The following is a 22,162-nucleotide window of genomic DNA, read 5'->3' as shown; positions in this document are numbered from 1 at the left end:
GGATCTTACCTCAAGTCGCGAGAAAAGATGATAAGAAGATGGTGATGCAAATCCGAGAGGAGAGAGAGAATTAAAGTTTGGATCTCGCCGGAGGTTCGCCGGAGAAGATGATGAAGATGGGTGAGTGCAGCGGTGACGGGAATGAGGGATAAGGGTTTGGAGGGTTGGATCGATCTAATGAATCGATCTTGAGACCCTCTAGGTCTATTTTTAAAAAATTTTCCCGATTAGTTCGATCGATCAAACTGAGATGTCAGATCGATCGAACTTTGATGATCTCTCTTCAAAGTAATTTTTGGATTTTTGAAATTTTTGAAAAATTAAAAACTAAAATTAAAAATTAAAATTGAAAAATAGAAAATATTTTTGGATTTTTGAAAAATAGAATAAAATAAAATAAAGAAAATAAAATCTTTTTGGATTTTTGAAATAAAGTAAAAATCTTTTTCTTCTTCTTTTTTTTTTTATTTTTTTATTTTGAAAAATTAAGTAAATAAAAGAAAATAAAAGAAAATCTTTTTTTTTTTTTTTTTTTTGTATTTATTTTTGGAAAATAAAATGAAATAAAATAAATATTTTTGGATTTTTTTGAAAATTAAAAAAAAAAATCCAATAAAGTCAAACAAAAGTCAGAATAGAGAATTGAAGAACTGAGATCGATCTGAACAAAATGTTCGATCGATCAGACAAAGAGCAAAAATATGTAGGTTTTTGGTTCAAAAATTTGGTTAAGTGTTGGAACTTGCAGATTGATCAAACTTTGAAGTTGGATCGATCGAAGAACTTCAGATCGATCTTGAAATGTTTTTGATCGATAAGACAGAGAGCTGAAATATGCAGGTTGATGCAGGCTCAAAATTTTCTAAGTGTTGGATTAGGAGATCAATCGAACTTTGAAGTTGGATCGATCTAAAGTCTTCTGATCGATCTGAGAATAAGTTCGAACGATGGGACAGAGAGGTGATTTGGATACAGGTCGAAATTTTTTTTAAGTGTTGGATGCAGGTGGAAGTTCGATCGATCAAACTCTCATTTGAGATCGATCGATATTATGCAAAATGCTCAATCACAACATAAAAATCATGCAATCCTAATCACAGTTCCTAGCAATGCATATGAACCCAAAGCCAATATCTAGACTTCGCAAGAAATGAAATTTAAGATAAAAATAAGGGAGGAATAAGGTTTTGACACTCTACGAAATGCTTTGCTAGTCTTTAACGTCTCTAGCAAGACATTGGGCTCTTTTAGCCCGGATCAAAGATCTTGTAATGCATCCCCTCTTTGTTGGGGTGATAGATGCTTTGAACTCTACCCAACAAATAATTCTTTGAAGAACTTGTTGGATTAAGCTCAAAAGAAACTTTTAATCTATTGTCAATGCAATCACAACCTTTGGGCTTCCATGCCCTTTCAAAGTAAGAATTTGAAACAAGACTTTGAGAATGTAAGGTTGAAGATGATCCTTCTGAAGTTTTGGTCTTATACAAAAGCTCACTTCCTTGACATTGAAGATCATGACATTTATCTACAACATTAACCTCTCCTTCATATTTGTCAAATGAATTGGGTGTGGGATTAAAGATATTCAACTTCACCTTCATGTAGCCAAATGAGATCTTCATTATCCCCGTTTTACAATTGATGTTGGCATTAGCGGTTACCAAGAAAGGACGGCCAAGGATAACGGGAATTTGGCTTTTAGGATTGGGGACCGGTTCCGTGTCAATGACAACGAAATCAACGGGGAAGAAGAATTTGTCAATCTTAATCAATACATCCTCAATTATACCCCTAGGCATCTTAATGGATCGGTCGGCAAGTTGTAAAACTACCGACGTCGGTTTCAATTCACCCAAGCCCAATTTGACATTAACGGTGTATGGAAGAAGGTTAACAGTTGCTCCTAAGTCAAGAAGCGCTCGATTAATGATATGATCACCAATAATGCATGAAGTAGTAGGTGAACTGGGATCCTTAAACTTTGGTAAAGTGTTATGTTACAAAATTGAGCTTACTTGCTCGGTCAAAACCACTTTTCTTGGTGCTTGGCTCTTGTTCTTCCGCTTTTGGGTGCACAAGTCTTTCAAGAATTTGGCATAAGCCGGAATTTGCTTGATTGCATCCAAAAGTGGAAGATTGACTTTCACTTGCTTAAACATTTCCATGATTTCATTGGTTTTTGCCTTTTGCTTGTCTTTCGAAATGGATCCTTTTAAGGCATCTGGAAATGGAATTTTTGGTTCAAACACTTTTTCAGAATTTCCTTTTAAAAAGTTCTTAACACAAGAATTTTTGAAATCACTTTGTTTCAAATCATTTTTCAACAAAATCTATTTAAATTCATTTTTCGGCAAATCTTTCTTCAAATCATTTTCAAAATCATTCTTCAAATCACATTTTGAAGTTTTCTCATTCACAAGATCATGTATATACAATGAAGGAGGAATGGGATGTGAAACGGGACGGGTGACAACTTGAGGTTGCACCGGTTCACTCTCTTCATTGGATATTCCAACTTGATTGTCCATAATCCTACCACTCCGTAAGGTAGTCACCACATTAACATGTTTAATGGTGTGGCCTTCCGATGAGGAATGGGTTTCCATAACACATTGTTGCTTAGGTGGGGCATTCATAGGCATCTTTCCCTTTTCTCTTGCATTAAGAGTGCTTGTTATTTGCCCTACTTGGGTTTCTAGCTTCGCAATAGATTGAGAATGGGAATGAAGTAATTGTGTGTTAGCCTCTAAAGTGACCAAAGCATTCAAAACTTTTTCTTCAAAGGTGGGATTTCTAGCATTTCCTTGGGAATGAGAGTTAGCAAATTGATTCCCTTATGATTGATAAGGTCTATAAGCATGGGATCCTTGGTTTTAAAGTGGAGGTGGAATGTACTTCCCTTGAAAACCGCATTGGGAAGGGTTTGAGCCCTCTCCTTGGTTTTTCCAAGAGAAATTCGGATGATTCCTCCAACTTGGATTATAATGAGTACCATAAGGATTGTTCCGTTGGTTCACAAAAGCTGCATTGACTTGTTCATTAGGTTCATTTTGCACTTGTTCGTGAGGACAATAAGAAGTAGAATGAAGAACACCAGAACAAGTCATACATGTTTCATTTTATGCACGATAAGAATGGTTAGGGAAGGAAGATACTTGGTTCGCCGAGTTTTGGTTAATAAAAAATTGATCAAACCTTTGAGACAAAGACTTCATTTCGGCGACTATTTCATTTGAATGGTTGACTTGATGTAAACCAACACTCTTCCTACCTTGTGAATTTCTACCATTCTTGGATGATAATGTTCTATGCAAAGAATTTTCACTCATGCTCTCGTAAAGACGCCACACGTCATCTTCATGCCTATCAATGTATGAGCCACCCATGGAAGCATCAACCATGCCTTTGTAATTGTCTGATAAGCTCTCAAAAAAATATTGAACTAATTGCCATTTGGGCATGTCATGATATGGACACTTCCTAAGCAATTCATTGAAGCGTTCCCATGCCTCATGAAACGTTTCTCCATCCCCATGTGAAAATTCCCGAATTGAGGTTCTCATGGCATTGGTCTTAGAAACCGGATAGTACTTCTTAAAGAACTCTTGTTGCATTTCTGCCCAAGAAGTGATTGAAAAAGGCCTAAGATTGTTAAACCAATACTTTGCCTTGTCTTTTAAGGTGAATGGAAAAAGTTTGAGTCTTAAGACCTCTTCCGGCATGTCTGTATATTTTACGGTAGAACATACTTCTAGAAACTCATCCAAATGCTTATAAGGTTCTTCACTTGGAAGTCCATGATAATTAGGAAGCATTTGAATGGTTTATGGCTTAATTTCATAGATGTGCTCTAAATGGTGGCAATTGAATGCATGTGGGTGCATTGTATTCATTAGGCACATAGTGATATCTTAAAGCAAATGGAGGATTAGCAATTTGAGGTACAACGTGGGCACCTTGATTTTGATTTCCTTGAATGATGGGAGGTTGTGGAGCATACATTGGCCTTGGCATTCCAAATGGAACTTGGCCTTGTTGTTGTTGTGGTTGGTGAATGAATGGCCTGGGCATGTCTAATGGTGCTTGCATGTTCTCATGGTGCACATTTGGATGAAGGGTACCTTGTTGGTCTATGTGACCAAGGTCCTCTACATGCTCTTCATTATGGCCTTCCATTAATGTAATGGATTGGGTAGAACTAGAACTTCCTCTTCCCCTAGGATTTCTAACTATGGATTCAAGATACAAATTAAGAGGGACAAGAGTTGGTCTTAGTGATCTACGACCATGCATGCATAATGTAAAAACACACAATCACAATGAATGAACAAACACTACGACTTCACAACAATTCAATGAAACTTCCTCCACAAACACTTAACCCATACTCCTATGCTTTAACAACAATGATGCAAAGAACAATTAAAAATGCCTCCACATGGACTCACGATTTATCTAAGAATTTAAAAACAACAAGCCTCCACGCGGGCTGACTATTTAACTAAGGGATTGAGTAAAAAAAAGCTCACAAAGGTCCTATAGCACTTCAACTCCAAATTTATAGCTTAGCTTAGCAATTTTTTAATTTTTTTAGCATTTTTCCTTGCTTGCTTAGCTCCTTTGCTTAGATGCTCCTTTGCTTGCCTCCTAGCTCAATGCTCCTTGTCAAAGATGAACAAACACAATAAGTAACAAAAAGAAAAATAAAAACAAAGTAAAGACACAATTAAAAGAGTACTAATTCCTAATGAATTCCATAAATACGATGTTTCCTAATCCCCGGCAACGGCGCCAAAAATTTGACGAGGCTACTTGATATATGCCAAAATAATGTAGTGAATGTGCGGTTCAAGAAAAGCCTTTTAGGTCAAGTTTAAATTTATGAAACCACTACCACCACCACTACTAAAGTAGCAAGAGTGAGTAGGGATCGTCCCAAGGGTTTGGAGTCGTACTAGCTTGTGGAATCATAATTAGGGTTAGTAGGTCGAGTGATCAAACAAATGGTTGGTTGGTTGATTAAACTAGAGAGCAAATTAAAATAAATAATTGAATGCAATAAAGAGTAAGTAAGAGAAAGAGAGTTCTTGGGGTTTAGAGTTCACCACCAAGCAATACTTTTTCACACCCTTAACAAGTAACTAATGAGGGAAATGTGTGTTGTAATATTGATGTGTGTGTGTGTTTGGTTAATTCAATTAGCAAGGGTGACCAATTAAATATACATTGTCTAATCAACATGTGAAAAGCACAATATATCTAGCAATTAAGTATCTATTGTCTAAATAGTATGTGAAAAGTACAATATATCTAGCAAGTCATTAATCCTTTCATTAAGCTCACAAGCCAAATACACCACAAGGATAGAGACATATGCTACTTGCATTCAAAAGTATGGAATATCAAACTACAAGCACGGATTGTCCTCCCATCTAACAACTATGCTACAACTACACTACAATTAAGCTAATGACATAAAATTAAACTAATTAAGCTAAGGGAGAGGCACAATCCATCAAGAAATGAGCATGAACCATCTAGAAAATTACAAGAGCATTCCTTTAAGCATAATGTTTTGACAATCTCTAGATCTATGGCATTAATACACATAGACATGCACCAATAACACAAGAAATAGAGACAAACACATGAACATCTATTCTAGCATACATAGACATATGGATAGAATGAAATGATCAATTGGAAGCATTAAACTACATAAATCATTGAATAAACAAGATCTATATATATAAAAGTGCCAAAACATGTATTACAACACTAATCCCTCAATAATACACAAAATCAAGATGTAGAAAGCATGCTTAGGGCTAACTCTAGCCCCAAGAGGATGTCTAGCCACTTATGGTAGTGCTTCTCCAACCCTCAAGGGCTAACTTTATGGTAGAGATTTGCTTCTTGGTTAATGAAGAGTCTCCAATGGTGTCTCTAGCCTCCTCCTCCTCTAAGCTTGCTCTCCAAGAGTTTTTACAAGGTATGAGATGATATGATATGATGTAAAAAGTAATCCTTATCCTTATATAGGTAGGTCAAATGACACACAAAATGAGCTAGGGTCGTGCACAAAATATTCCCCAATAATTGGATAAAGGATAACTTTTTGTGAGCTGGAAATTTAACTTTTTTATACTGGAGGAAGTTCGATCGATTGAACCTTGGACTTGGATCGATCGAACATGGCTGAGATCTATCGAACTTAGGCTGGATCGATCTTCAATGGCGGCGCTTTTTGGATAAAAACAAATCTGAGATATTTTGAAGATATTTTTGGGAAAAGGACAAAAGTTGTTAGTAAGGTGGTACAACTAGATAAGATCAATCATTTGGATAAGGATAAGGTAGTTCGATCGATCGAAGAATGATATTGGATCGATTGAACTTTTGAGATCTTTGAAAACGTCATTATGGCTCTGATCCATCTTGAAGTGCTGAGATCGATCATGTTGGATTAATCGAACTTTGATCTGAGATCAATCGAAGATGTTGATTTCCACATTTTTCTTCCTTTTGCTTCTACTTGGCTCCTTTCTTTGATTCATCTCAGAATTGCTTCATTTCTGCTCTTATTTGGCTGAGTTAGCTTATGTTCGGAATAAGTGCTTGAAAATGGAAATAATACGAAATCAATCTAAAACGGTAAAGTAAGATAGATAAATGTACTAGAATGCTTAAGCTTAAGGGGTTTAAATACGCACTTTTCAGCGCTCATCAGCGACAAGCAGTTGATTATTAGCAAGTCGCAAACTAGTCACTAGTAGTTGATTATTGGCAAGTTCCAGAAGTCGATTATCGGTATATGGTAAATCAGCCACTTTTAATACATAGGGGGGCAACCGATGACTAATTAGCCATATGATTGGCCAGAATATCAGTCGTAACTTGTTGTAGATTAACCACCAATGGTATACCAGTTACATGCTGCCGATCAACACTATCAACAACAAAGTTGGTCAGAAAACCAGCCGATTGTCCCAGGAGGATCTAATATGGCATAATCGGTTTTTCCATTCGATGCTCCTATAGCTCAGATGTTTGAGGCCCTCATCAAGGACAAAATTTCAGCAGCTCATGAATCAATCCAGCAGATCGACCCAGGAGGATCTAATATGGTAGAATCTATTATGTCATCCGATGCTCCTTTAGCTCAGATGTTTGAGGCCTTCATCCGGGCCGAAATCTCGACAGCTCATGAATTAATTTTTCAACGTGTTTCTTCACCGTTGATATATATTTCTCAAGGGCCACAAACGATGGTAGGACTTGCACGCCGAATGTAACCCTTGGTATGCCCATCGGCAATCCGCCGATAATAACAAAAATACCATTGATGCCGATTGAGCTGAATGTAAAATCGGCAAAGGTTATTCAACAACATATCTCGACTCCTGCCAATTATAGTGAGATCATACTTGCCGATCAAAGGACTTTTGACCATGATGCAGTCTTGTCGATGGAGCTGAATGTAAAATTGGCAAAGGTGATTCTACAATGCCTACCAGTGATGCCGATTCCCCCTCAGAGAGAACAACAAGATATGGGGGGCAATCAGAACTGAGGAAGAAATAATCCACAAGCTTCATTAGTACCACCGACGGTTGCCAAGGGGCATGTGATTGCAAACCCACAACGGGAATGGGTTGATCAGTGTGATCCATTTCAGCCTAACAATGATTTTGCGACTCTCAACGGCAGAGAATATCAGTAGTATAATTGGCACAATTATTATTGGTCACTAGCAAAATTTTAGCCACCAGTATCAGATTATTGGCAAGTTCCAGCAACTGATTATCGGCAGGTAGTAAATCAGTCACAACAGATGATTTATCAACAACAAAGTTGGAAAAAGCTATCAGCCTGGTACTGATGAATAGAAGGGTACAAATCAACTAAATGCAAAGCGGCCTATGTTCCAGAATTCTTTGCCAATTGTGATATCTAATAATCGGCAAAAACAATCATCAGCTGAAAGAATTGTTTTAGTTCGCTGTCCTCAGCCAAATTTTAAGAAAAGAAAAAAAGACTAGCCGATGTTAATTTTAAAAGGTTACTTAGAGCTCAGTTGAGAAAATCGGCTGAAAGACCAGTGGCTATCGGGGGACATGCGATCGTTAACCCCCAATAAAAGTTAGTTGATCCATACGCTCCACTTCAGACTACCAATTATAGTAAGGTCATGCTTGCCGATCAATGGACTTTTGGGCATGATGCAATCCTACCAATGGAGCTGAATGCAAAATCGGCTGAAAAATAATTGGCTAAGATGAAATCGGCTAAAATGAAATCAGCTAAGAAAACTCCTTCCTAGCACAATGTTATAGTGATAATAGGTAAATTGACTAAAATGACGCTTCACAACAATTTAATTCTTGTCGATTATGATCATGATTTGCTAATGGAGTTAGAAAATGCATCGGGGGAAAATCCTTTCTGGGTTTATGGGCAAGCGATATTGGCAAACTTTCTGAGAATCTAGGAAGAAGCCTAAATCGGCAGATTTGGCTAATATGAAATAAAGATAATCTTAGGATTCAGAAAAAATAAAGGTTTGGAGCTCGTTGATTTGCAATCTTATTCCAAGTGACTAGCGCAGCCTTTGTTCAAAATTTCTTTCCAATGTACTTTATATTTCAAATATTTTATCGGCTTGGGCGGTCGACAGCCGATAAGACATTTAAAATTGGAGGGCATTATTGACACCCATTTTGGTAAAATTTTGTATTGATGATATGGCAGTTAATTTGGGTATAATGTGACAGTGGCTTGGACTAAAGGTGGATGATATTTCTATGTGGGTTAGAATTGGAATTGCATGCAGAGGTGGTATAGATAGAATTGTTTTCAATTAAGTGATGGGTAAGGATTATTGTGTTAAGTATTTATCTTTTAATTTGTTTCAATCATATGCTACTGGTTCTCCATAGATTATTTAATTTAAATTTATAGTTAGTTAGGTTATAGAGTTATAATGTAAGTGAAATACTTATGTGTTGGAGTTGGTTTATGCATTTTTCTATAAATAATTGTAGAGGCATGCTGAGAAAGAGGTCCAGCGCCCTCAGAATCTTTATATTATTATTATTGCTTTCTCAAGCTCTTTCCCCATATAGCAACCTTGTTATTTCTCTCTCTCTCTATCTCCATCTCCTTCTCTCTATCTCATTTCATTTATCTTTCTCTCTATCTCCTTCTATATCTATATTTTCTCCCCCTTTTATTCTCTTAACTATTACTATTTATTCACTTTACTAAAGTCCTTTTAATTAAGGCAATTTGAACTCATAAGAAGAGTATATTTGTTCTCTTTCTCTTCGCATCGTCTGAAATTCAAAATTCTTAAAGAGACTATCGTTGACTAAACACACTTGAACCATATAATTGGTTCTGGCACGCGCGCAACATACAAATTTAGAATCGGCTTTAGCCAACCGATTTTAGCATCAACAATTAATAACACAAAAACTTCCTTGACCAATTAAGGCAAATAAATTGAAGAAGTTGGCCTTCAAGCATGTATGAAGTGGAAGCAGTGTGTATATTTATAGTGCAATGCCATCCACTTTTTCAAGGGCTAATTTTGGAGCCAAATAATGTAACGGATAATGAGGGTTAGTTGCCTTAACTAATCTTAATGGAATATTGAAGGTGAAAATGTCATTTTAATCATAAAAGAACACTTATGGAGCCAAATAACATTTTGCATCAACTTAGTTAAAGTGGTAAAGACCAAAGTCAATGCACTCAAGGCCAAGATGATGTTTTTCTCTCTACAATAATTAGAGATATCTCATATGGTTCCTATAAACCAAGCTGCGGGTTTTTCACCACAAGGGTCGTAGGGATGATTCTAAAGGGCAAAAGGTAATCGATAAAGGAGGAGGAATGAGAGCTTGAAGATCAAAACTCTAAACATTTATATTATTGAAGAGGGTGGGGTTAGAAATATTTTCAAATCTCTTACATATATGATTCTCAATCTTTATATATATATACGTATACATATATATGTTTTGTACATAATATATGTTCATACTAAATGTTGTCTTTACGTATCATCAAGGTTTTGGATCAGTTTTTCGCTTCCGAAAAATTTTAAAACCCATTTTCCCTGCAAAGGGCTCAACAGAAGATGGAATATCAGGCTAGTACTTCAGTAAGAAACATCCAAGTGTTAAGATCTTTGTTTCACTTTGGCTCAAATGCTTCCAAACTATAAGCATCCAAGATTAAGGCTGAGAAAATGATTGATCAAACCAAGGTAGCTTGGACAACATATAAGTTCAAGATATCAAATGTTTGATTTTCTTCCATGAACTTGCTGGAAAAGATATGCTTCAAATGATATTTAAGATCTAACGAACTTTATACTAATATCTTATGTGATAATTAATAATGTGCTAAAAATTAATTAATTAAATATGCAACTCGATATTTAATTAAACATGTAAATTAAAGCAATAAAATAGTAATAATAATAAATAAAGAACCTGGACTGAGGCTAGTACATTATACTATGTGCTTAAGACAATTTATAACTCGCATGGTGCTGACGGACTCTGTGGAGCTTGTTTCCCAAGATACAATGGTTGACATCAACCAGTAGCAACACTAAAAAATCGTGGATACGGCGAACCTCCTTTGTGTAATACTCTCTCTGACTCAAAAATGCATCTATACTATATAAATGCTAAATTGAGATAGATTTAGGGTGTATCTTAACTACCCAATTTATTGCTTTTCAATGATCTTATCCTGGATTGAAAGTGTGCTTAATCATAGTTATTAAGAATCCTTGCAATCTCAACCAGTGATATACTTTGACTAGTATTTATATTTGAGATTTACATTTACAAAAGTTAGCTAAGCTTTTATTATCATAACTAGTATTATCTCAATCTCACTCTATTCAGAATATACAATGTTATCAGACGTTAAATCTTTTATATTAAAGCTAAAACCTACTCCTAACAAGGCTGGATCGAAGTAGGACCCCCATTCGTGGAATGTAAGAGAAATTCAAATGTTATAACGTAAGTACGTCAAGAACGCTATGCAATTTAAGAAAGCACAACAATGGACCAAGTTTCTAACATTACTGATAGATTGATCAGTTCATCCCCGTACGAACCCCCCTCGTTACCGTACGTGCGACTCTCACCGCATACGGCTCGCACAAAGACTCTTGAAATACCATATACTAAATACTTCACCTCATCTACCTTTCTAACGTTCTATATACTTGTTTCTTAACAAATATGTATAATAGTCTCTAATGCATGTGTATTCACTTTATCTCTAACTTGTTCTTACAACATGTCACAGACGTTACTGTAAATTAATGCTAGAGATACTAATTATAATAGGCTCTAATTAATATTTACTTCTATATCTCTCATATTTATGAATTGAGTTATTCATGTTTAGGTTCGTATTTAGTCAATCATATTAAAATGCCATAACCTTTCATGTGTCATACATCACATGATTCAATCATTTAAACAAATAATTCACTTATTATTTAAACTTTGGATACATCAGTGAGCACTCACTTCTAAACTATCATTACTAGTTAAAAGTGAGTTCTTAGCTAACATTACTAACTTAGATTAAGCACAATATTCTCATTAATCACTACTAACTTATAGTGAACATTCACTTCTTAACTATTACCACTAGCTTGAAGTTAAGTTTGCTCAGTAATCATTTCTAATAGCTCTTAGGTTTAGTACACACTTATCTAAGTAGTCTACCTTGGTAGTAGATGAATTTGTTTTAAAAAATATTCTTAAAAAAAAAAAACTACAACTTTACAAGTAGTATTCTTCCCTCATACAGGATCAGATATAATGTATAACTTAATAACTTATAGCTAAAATGACTACTCATCATCCTCTTATTTTTTCTACCAAGTTGAGAATGGACCAACTAACATATTTTAATCTACCTCTTTGATGATGTATACCTCAATAATCGTTTTAGCTTATAATTAGATAACTTGTACTCTATTGCTAACTAGCTTGCACCTCAATAACATTTTAGTTTTTAGCTAAATTGTACTTTATAGATGCTAGCTTTAATTAGCTTGTCGCTTTTAGCTTAGTGTATCCATAACAATTTCCATTAAAATCCTTTGTGTTACTGAAAATTCTTCTCTTATTCAACCCATTCACTACTATACGTGTCTTAGACACTAGTATAGATCTTTTTCCCATTACTATCGAGAGTATTGACATAATCGGACTAATCAATTATTTTCTGTTGTATTAAATACATAAACCAATCATGGACTTATATAAAATTAATAATATCACAATTAAATAAACTATATTGTAAAATTGAATTACTATGCACACTAAGTAATTCAACTACATAACTCAATGTTATAGTATCAATAAATGTAAGCACTTATAAAAACAATATTGAACTCACATAAAACAATATAGTTTAATATTATATTACATGATTAATTATATCACATAATTAATCTAAAAAATAATTTAATAATAATATTCAGAAGAAAACTTTACTTCCTTAAAGCTTTGTGACTCATTCTCCAATTTAGAAAATCAAGACCAAATGATTTAGATGTTCTAGCCCTCCTGCTACATCTAAGCTTATCGTTGTTTTCGTTGTATGATTTATGCACAAGAAAACGATATACATTACTGTTATGAGTATAACTTATCAAATGTTTTATGTAATGATCCACTCCACCACATGGTATGATAATATTTGCTTTGGCCTGAGCTCGTTTAATGACCCTGTCATTTTCCTTCCTTTCCTTTTTTCTTATTTTTACTGATTTTCTTTTTCCGATGATGTTTTCCTTTCGGAGTTCGAGTTTTGTCCCTTTGGGTTGTCTTGAGTGCTTAGAAATAACCTCCGGCACTCTTCTCTTTTGAGATTTTGCTTTGTTTTGTGAGGACCGTCTCCTCACTTTTTTCGACATTTTTATTTTTCATTTTTTTCCTATTTATCATTTTCTTTCGCGTAACCTCACATTTTGTGCTCAGATTTGATTTCCAACTCCACGTACCTTCTTTTCAATTGATTTCCATGAAATGCGTATCTTTACTTTTGTGGAAAAGCACGCTGGTTGTTCACTGTGTCCGTAGGGGTATAGATGCGAAGTTTCTTCGGAAACATTTTCTTTTCTTGGGGTGTTTTTTAGTAAATATCTTTTAAAGATATTTTATTTCAGAAGTTTTTAAAAAAGTATCTTTTGGAAGATATTTTCATTTTGGGTCATTTGTGCAGTTATCCTTTTATGGAGGGTCCTTTGTGTAATTAATGAAAGTTAATGCCAAGTATCCTGTTTTAGGCTTGGATTCTAGTACGGGATTTATTTTTACTTTTCATCGAGTTGCGTACTCTTAGAATTGCCTTCCGGTTGTTTTTTTTTTTTTTTTCCCCCCCGTTTTAGGGTTTTTGACCCCGATTGCCGTCGAACTTGCTTGGGGCATATCTTTTTGTTCGGGACTCGGTTTTTGACTCTGTTTCTTTCGTTGTTTATTTTTTATCATGTCGGTTCTTTTTTGTTCACAAACCTTTTCCATTTGAGTGTGTTTGGACATATTTCACTTTTCTGGGCCACATGGGGTTGTTCAGGGCCATTTTTAGAAATAGTATAAATAAGGGGAGGAGAGAGAAATCATCAGATCTCCCTCTCTTTTCTTCCTCACTCTTCCTTCTCTCCTCATTTTAGTTGTTTTCCCATTTGATTCTTCCCTAGCCGATGAAGGCTTTATCGTTGGCTTTGACAAGGCCTTCATTTCCATTCAACTAGAATCCGATTTCGACCATTTTTGAGTTTGGGTTTGGATTTTGGTGTTGCCGCAAAAGGGTTTGTTGTTCCTCTCATTGTCCCTATCGTAACCCCGAAGTATCTTCGCATTCAGAAGGGTTTTGTTTTGGTGTTATCTGAGATTTCATCTCAAATTGAGGTAAGGGGTGTCTATATGTTTATAATCTTAGTGTCTTAATTATTTTTGAGGTTTATATAACTTGTATGCATGTTATTATATGAATTTTAGAATTGTTTAAGGTTGTACCTTGCATGAAAATTAAGTTAAGACATGATTTTATCAAAGACCATGGCTTGATATTTGACATATATTAATTTAGAATCATTTAGATGAGTTTTGAAATTTAGAGATTTTAATTAAATGAATTAATTAATTTTTATTTAATGGTTCCATTGATTTATTTAGGCATTTGACTTGATATATATAATGACCATGACATGATCTTTGATATATATTAATTTGAGAATATTTGGATGAGTTTTGAAATCTAAAGAAATTAATTAAATGTTTTAATTAATTTCTATTTAATTATTTCAATGATTTAATCATGTATTTGATGTTGTTTGCATGCTGAAATAATGAATTTGGACTTGTAATATATTCATGTGAATATGTTTTTAATCTAGAGAATTTAATTATTTTATTTAATTAAATTCTATTTAATTGTCCTATTGATTTAATCATGTATTTAGAGTTACTTTTATGTTTAAATCATGAAATTGGACTCGTTGTATATTTATAGGAATATGTTTTTGAATATTAGATAATATTGTTGTTAAGTGTAATGAATCGCACATTGAAAATTCGATTTAACTTGCTTTGTGTGTGTAGCGAATCGCAGATTGAAGATTTGACATTTATATGCCTTGTACGTGTAACGAATCACATATTTGAAGATTCGACATTTCGTATGCCATTATAGCTTGAGGACTTAGTGCATATATTGTGTGTTTCCAAAAAATTTGTTTGTGCATGGTAAGTAGTTAAGTACTTTCAGTATATATGTATATATACTTGTTGCATAATTTCTCGATTTTGGAAACTTGGGATGTCATTTATATGACTACGGCTAGGGTTTAGCTCTAGTACGGGGGATAAGAGTTCCCCCTACAGCCACGTATGCACTGGGTTAGTAACCGGCATGATAGCAACCCGAAAATTACTATGTATCGGTTTGATCCGATTTGATGTCAAAGTATTTTCACATTTAGTTGATTTCGCATTTTAAATTTAAAATTGATAACTTTGAGAATTTATACCTTGATGCGATGTTTTGGATGTTCCAATTTTGTTAAATAGTATCATTTAGTTGATTTCACATTTTTAATTTCAAGTTGATAACTTTGAGAATTTATAACTTGTTGCGATGTTTTGGACATTCCAATTTTGTTAAATTGCATCACTTAGTTGATTTCACATTTTAAATTTCAAGCTGATAACTTTGAGAATTTACAACTTGTTACGATGTTTTGGACATTCCAATTTTGTTAAATTGCATCAATTAGTTGATTTCACATTTTAGATTTTAAATTGATAACTTTGAAAATTTATAACTTGTTGCGACGTATTGGATGTTCCCATGTTGTTAAATTGCATAAATATTGTAATTTATGTTGTATTGTTCTAATGTAGCCTAGGAATGATCCTATAAATTCATTATGAACATAGACGTTAGGTGGCATGAACCATATAAATTGATTTATATCAACTTGCAAAATTATTAAAACTTTAGGTTATACGCATGTTCATTTCCTACGAGTAATTTGTTTGAAGACTTTGTTTTAGGATGCACAATATCCCTAAAATGGCTTGGTTCCATGAATGTGCTTTTCTGTAATTTTAAGTACATGCAAGTGACAGCATGTTTACTTTTTGTCTTTGAAGTTGTAATGCTTCTTTTGGTTTAATATGTCGTTTTTACTTTGAAGTATGTAACATGTACCTAGGTACACTTTTTGGCGCTCATTTTATATGTATGAGGTGTGGCCAAGGGCCAAACACCACTTTATTTACATTTATGTACTTTAGTATTGTAAGTTGCCTTTGAAAGCAATATTAAGAAATTAAGGGTTTTAACATGTCGTTTTTAATTCGGGACATGTAAAGTATGCATAAGCACAGTCTTTATGACTCTTTGTATATGTATGACATGTGGCCAAGTGCCAAAACGTCTTTTGCTTACACTTGTATTCTTTTGGTTTCATGTTTTGCTTATTAAGCAATTTTATGCGAATTTGAGGTTTGGCATACCATATTTTGCATTGGGGGTATTTTAAGGCCGTAAGCTATTGTAACATGTCTAAATATGTATTTTATGTTTGCGTGCATATTTACTTTTGCACAGAATACCATATTGCATGAAATGAGCACTTGATGCATAATGCATTTTTCACTTTTCTTACAAAAATCTGGTTTAAGGGCATTTCGGGGATGTTACTTGAAAAAAAAGAATTTATTTTAATATGGTTGCATAGAAAACATGATTTTAGGAGAGTTACCTTCACGGCATTTTTCCAAAAAAAAAAATCGTCTTGGTACCGAAAACTGCTCTCTGTTCTGGAAAATTTGGTGCAGCCTGTAGATCGATCTAGAAATTTTCGATCGATCCATTAATTTCTTGATCGATCCAAAATTTCTTGATCGATCCAAAAATTCTCAATTGATCCAAAAGGCCCTGATACTTGTCAAAATTTTGTTTTTACCCCAAAACTTCGAGGTCCTATATCTTGGTCATCCGGACTCTGAATCAGGCGATTCTTGAGTCTAACTATATTAATTTTTCATTGTGTTTCCAATGGCGTGATTGGTAGCACCCATATATGTTTTAAAATGACTAATTTGCCCATAGGGTTGTAGTTGTCCATTTTTAAAACGTCACTTCCGCATCTTGTTATCTTCTGAGTTCCGTAACTTCATAGGAAGTTATGTTGGTGTATTAGAGATGACGCGCATCTCTTTAGACTTTTTTTCTGAGTGAAAGACCATTGTGCCTTTGGGGCTATACTTGGTCTATTTTCAACCCTATTTTTCGTTTTCATTTTCGTTAAGTTCCGTGACTTCATGGACATCAACCCTAACTATACTTATGAGGGTCCGTCATCAACCATGACTCCGTCATAACCTAAAAAATGTTAATGGAAGGGGTGAGTATGGAGGCTCAGTAGAAGATGCCTAAGGCACCAACTTTGGACTCCCTTGCGCCACACATCACACACTGTGGATAAAAGAGAACCGGGATCATACATTGGGGTTTTCATAACATTTAATTCACGAATCAATTTTAACAACCTTAGTCTCAATTGACTCATTAACTTGGCCTCTACCGGCCTTAAACTTGTCTTTACCGAACCTAACTCACACCGGAACACCGCTAACCGACTTTACCGAGGCGAAATTAACATTATCCCTGGTTCCAAATTCGACAACCATTTGGAGCCTAGTAATCAATTTTTTCACGTCCTCATCGGCACACGCTCCTTCTAAATCGAATTAGCACCGGACTCGCAAAATCCGGTTTCTTTTTAAAACCATTCCATAAACTTTTTGAGTCTTAATTCCCTTGAAAACTCAACCTATTTCCACCACTATGCCCATGACATGAATGCATTCCTTATGAACATAAGTTCAATTATTTTCACAATGATCATTGCACTCATTTAGCATTTCGTAAGTATATAACGAAGGCATTTCATGGATATCATACTAAGTAATCAAAGCATGCTTAAGACTTCAATTAGTCAAATATTCATGCTTTACATCATACAACATATCATGGTCATTCAATCATCTTCAATGAAGCATGTTCCATTTATAGCAAGCCACATGAATAATTTAACACATAGTTGCATCAATATCACTTTTAAACATAGATTTTTACTTTAAAAAACACAACTAGTATCCCACTTCAATTCAATCTCATGTGAGCATGCTTAATACAAACATCATAGCAAGAAACTTAATAAAAGACAAAGTTCAACACATTAAACATCCCCACCTCAAGAGTGTGCAACCAAACAAGCATTAAGCCACTCCAAAATTCAAAATTCCCAAGTGTATGTAAGATTGGTCTCCAATGGAAGCTCTCTTCGAGTACTCCAGCTTCTTCTCCTTGCTCTCGTCTTAAATCTCATCTTAAGGCCTTCAAATATGTAGATGCATATGTGTATATAGATGTAGAGAGAGTAAAGAAGAAGACTAGAGAAAGAAGGAAATTTTCAAAAATGAAAAAGAAAGAGGGCGTCTTGGCTTGGTCTTGCAACTTATTCCTTAGCCCATAACATGCCACTTGTTAAGATCTTGTGGAGTACTAACATTTGGTTAAGTTACCACCTTGCCCTTGTTCTTCCTCTACAATGTCAAACCTATCCCCAAAATATCTCCCAATATATACTTACATATATATATATATATATATGTATGTGAAATGTATATAACGCCCTCCACTGTAAATGAAAAAATCGGGAGAAGTTCTCGAGCCCGGAAATCGCCCCGACTTTCAAAAAAATTCTAAAAATGATCATGTCAACTCTAATTAACTTAAAATAAATAAAAATACATTTCTAAAACCCTCGACTCAAAAAAAAAAGACCGAAATAGCCTTTGAGGCACGCGTGGCACGCAAAACAATATGTAAAAAATAAATAAAATAAAATTTTGAAAAAAATCCAAAAAAATTCAGGACATTACACGTTACAAACTTGATCATCATGTAGGTGACTGGAGCTAAACATAGTGGCCTGATCGTGAAGCGCCCTCAAGTTAATCATCATTTCTTTGTGGTTCCCAGAGACATTCTCTATGAAGACCACAAAGGCTTGTAGAGGCAAAAGCTGGGGAGCTTCATGACATGAAGATTTCAGCAACTAAATCTCCTCTGCAGCAACTTTTAGGCGATCTTTTAGCATCGTAATTTCATCAATCAGCTCAAATTTAGATACATCCATGATTGTGGCATCTAACCCCTCAAGTAAGTAGCAAATATCATAAATTGGCTCATTAAAAGGATTGAGGATCCTATCACATTGAAGGGCTTTCTTAATCTTGTCTATGGTGGAGGAGGTAACAGTAGAAAGCCGAGGGTGAAGATCAGGGTTGTTATGGTTTAGGGAAGATATACTATGTATGGAAGTAATATTGGGATGTGGTACTGATAAGAAGGGTTGGTTTTTTTTAATGAATTTCGAAGGCGCTCTGGATAAGGGGTGGAGAGGTGGCTTTCTACTGGTGAGGGGTGGTTTCAGTGCAGTAGAGGTTTTTGATTTGGTTGATGAGGCTGGAATGGAGTGTGAATGGTGGATGAAATGAGGAGAAAGGGGAGTGTTCCTTATAGTCGATGTTGTTCTGTATAAATTTAGTGCTTTATTTTATGTGTGGATATGTAATACAACCTTTATTTTGTTATTTTTTTATGATTTTTTGAGAATGGAACAACATTACTTCAAGAATGTAACCCATTTACTTTTAAAATGAAATTTGATAAAAAATAAAAAAAACTTAAAAATGAAATATCATTATTTTGAAATTTAGGGTGCAACACCATTATTTTGAATTAAAAATATCGATGTTACATTTTTGAAATAAAAGCTGTAACGACCCAAATCTGGAGGATTCAGATAGCTAACTGGGTCCCAACTCGACCCGGGGACACTAGGGGCAAAATGGTCATTATGAACCTTACTATATGTTAGGAGTCATAACGATGGCATACCAATCATAATTAACCAAGACGGATTATGAAGAAAAAAAAAATTGATAACCTTGACTTCGGGCTCACCCTAGGCCCCTATGATTGACAAGAGTAAAATGGTCCTTTCTTGTCAAAATCATGGGATGAAGCCTACACTATTTGACAGATGGCTTAAAATATGCAAGTTAGACTCAAGACCAACCCTATTCGGGTTTAAAACGAAAGAGTTGTGGGCGTTCGAAGTTTGGGCTAACATAAGAATAGGGTCACACCACTTTGTGCTTGAGCACAACTATTTGCGCTTGAGCTCAACCTTGTGCTTGAGCACAAATGTTTGTGCTCGAGCTCTGGGACCAAAAATGAAAAGTCCTGAGAGCTGCTCTCAGGATCTCACCAAAACCACCCCAATACTCAAGCACAAACATTTGTGCTCAAGCTCTAGACCCCAATGCTTGAGCACAGACCCCTTATGCTCGAGTATTAACCACCCTGCAACAGACAGTCCTTGGCCAAGGCTTGTGCTTGAGCACTGGCCTAAAAAATAGCCAAATGCTCTTGTAAAACTATGGTATGGGTCAAGCAAGTTGCTTAGGCACCTGGGTGCATTCTCATGGATCAAAATTGTTTTGAAATATGGTCATACACTTGGGTACATTGATAAATAAAGTTTATACCTCAACATTAGACATCAATCTAACACCTATAGAGTCAATAGTTTATTAGCATTTAAATTAATAACAATTCTTCCTCACACTTCAATATACATTAAAAGTGGTCCAATTGACTACAAGTTATAATCGTAGACCCTTACGGTCAGAATTACAGCGCCTTACAAGGAAAAAATACATCAATTAAGCATTTGTTACAAAATACTATAAAGGATGATTCTATCAACTCTGGCTATCCTTAGGAAAGCTCATCATCAACTACGTCCTTGCCATGACCTAAAATTTTTTAATGGAAGGGGTAAGCACGAAGACTCAGTAGAAGCCGCTTAAGGCGTCAACTTTGGACTCCCTTGAGCCGAGCAACATGTAATAAGAATAAAGGAATACTATACATTGGGTTCATATGACACTCAAAATATGATACCAATCTCTATGAAGACAATTATACATTCACATCACAAGTATGCACGAAAATGCAATACAATGCAATGCTCCATATCTCATCCTTGGTCTCTATCGACCCTAACTCATACCGAAAACCGCTAACCGACTTTACTGAGACAATATTGATTAGCTATCCCTGACCTCTATATCGACGATTATTTGGGGCCTAGTAATTAACTTTACGCGTCCTAAACCGGTACGCGCTCCCTCTAGGTCAAAATTAGCACCGGACTCACGAAATCCACTTCTTTTTATAAAATTTCATTTCCAATCCTTTCCAGTTTCCTTTTTCCCGCCATGTCATGCAATGCACTACTTTTCTTACTCTTAGCCTCAATTTCGTTAATATGGATGCAATGGTATATGCATGACATTCTCAACTTAATGAACATATACATGGCATTGATAAGGTGTTGAATACTAGTATAACATTCTCCACAATATAGCAACAAGCATAACATTTTTTCACATAATAAGTGCAAGTAGGACATTTCCATAACGTTTCGCTACAAGCATACTTCTCAAGTAAGTCATGAAAACATAATCATGCTAGCACTCAAACTTAACATGGAATGGAGTATTTCTCACACATAAGTATGCTTGAACACTTAAACATCTCTTTAGCATTTATTTAACAATAATTCCACACTAAGGCATCTAACTAGAGAAAAATGAAAGAACAAGATCATAGTTCTCAATAAAAGGCAAAGTTTAAGGACTTAGAAAACCCCTATCATCATGAAGCCCAACAAGCCCTTAAGCCTCCCAAAATTTGAAATCCTTCCAAGCCCTAGCAGGATTGGTGTCAAATGGTAGCCTTTTCCAAGCTCATCATCTTTCCCTTCATGGTCTTTCTCCAAATCCTACTTTAAACCTTTCAAATTCTAGATTGAAACATGGAAAGTATATGTGTGTATGTATGGATATAGAGAGAGAGAGAGAGAGGGAAAGTTAGAGAAAGATAGTGCTTGGCTGAGAGAATGATGAAGTATGTTGGTCTTCAATTTGCCCTTGTGGTCTTAAGGGTCATGTGTCCACGTTTGAGTGGATTTCACTTTATGCCAAGTTACCATAAAGTCCTTTCTCTTTTATCATAATACCATGCTTGTCCCAAAAATATCTACCTCTAATATATAGATGCATGCATATGTATATGCGTGTGAAATGTCTACAATGCCCCTCAATGCAAATGGCAAAACTGGGAGAAGTTCCCAAGCTTGAAAATCGTTCGACTTCCGAAAAATTCTAAAATGACCCCGTCGATTCTAATTGGCTTAAAATAATTTAAAATACATTTCTAAAACCCTCAGCTCGAAAAATGACAGAAACGGCCCCCATAGCCAGCGTGGCACACAGAACGAGGCACAAAAAATAAATAAAATAAAAATTCAAAAAAATCCAGAAAAATTCGGGACATTATAAAAGCATTTTATTTGCACAACAAGGTACAACATTAAAATTTGGGTTGGAGATCATCTTGGCCAGGTCAACAAATTGTCAGAAGTGTAAACTGAAAATTTTACCTGCTTCTTTTATGTCAA

The 22,162-nt window shown here is 35.1% G+C and overlaps 1 pseudogene; it reads left to right on the top strand.

The window, feature by feature from the left end:
- Window positions 1–3,462: 3,462 nt before the first annotated feature.
- Window positions 3,463–3,561, top strand: LOC132284289 (small nucleolar RNA R71; annotated as a pseudogene).
- The last annotated feature ends 18,601 nt before the right edge of the window (window positions 3,562–22,162 follow it).

This window comes from Cornus florida, unplaced genomic scaffold (genome assembly GCF_030987335.1).
Source record: "Cornus florida cultivar Cherokee Brave unplaced genomic scaffold, ASM3098733v1 CherokeeBrave_3.0.0_Hap2_Chr01, whole genome shotgun sequence".
Lineage (NCBI taxonomy): Eukaryota > Viridiplantae > Streptophyta > Magnoliopsida > Cornales > Cornaceae > Cornus > Cornus florida.
Note: the sequence above shows the minus strand (reverse complement) of the source record. Positions and strands in the feature narration are given on the sequence as shown.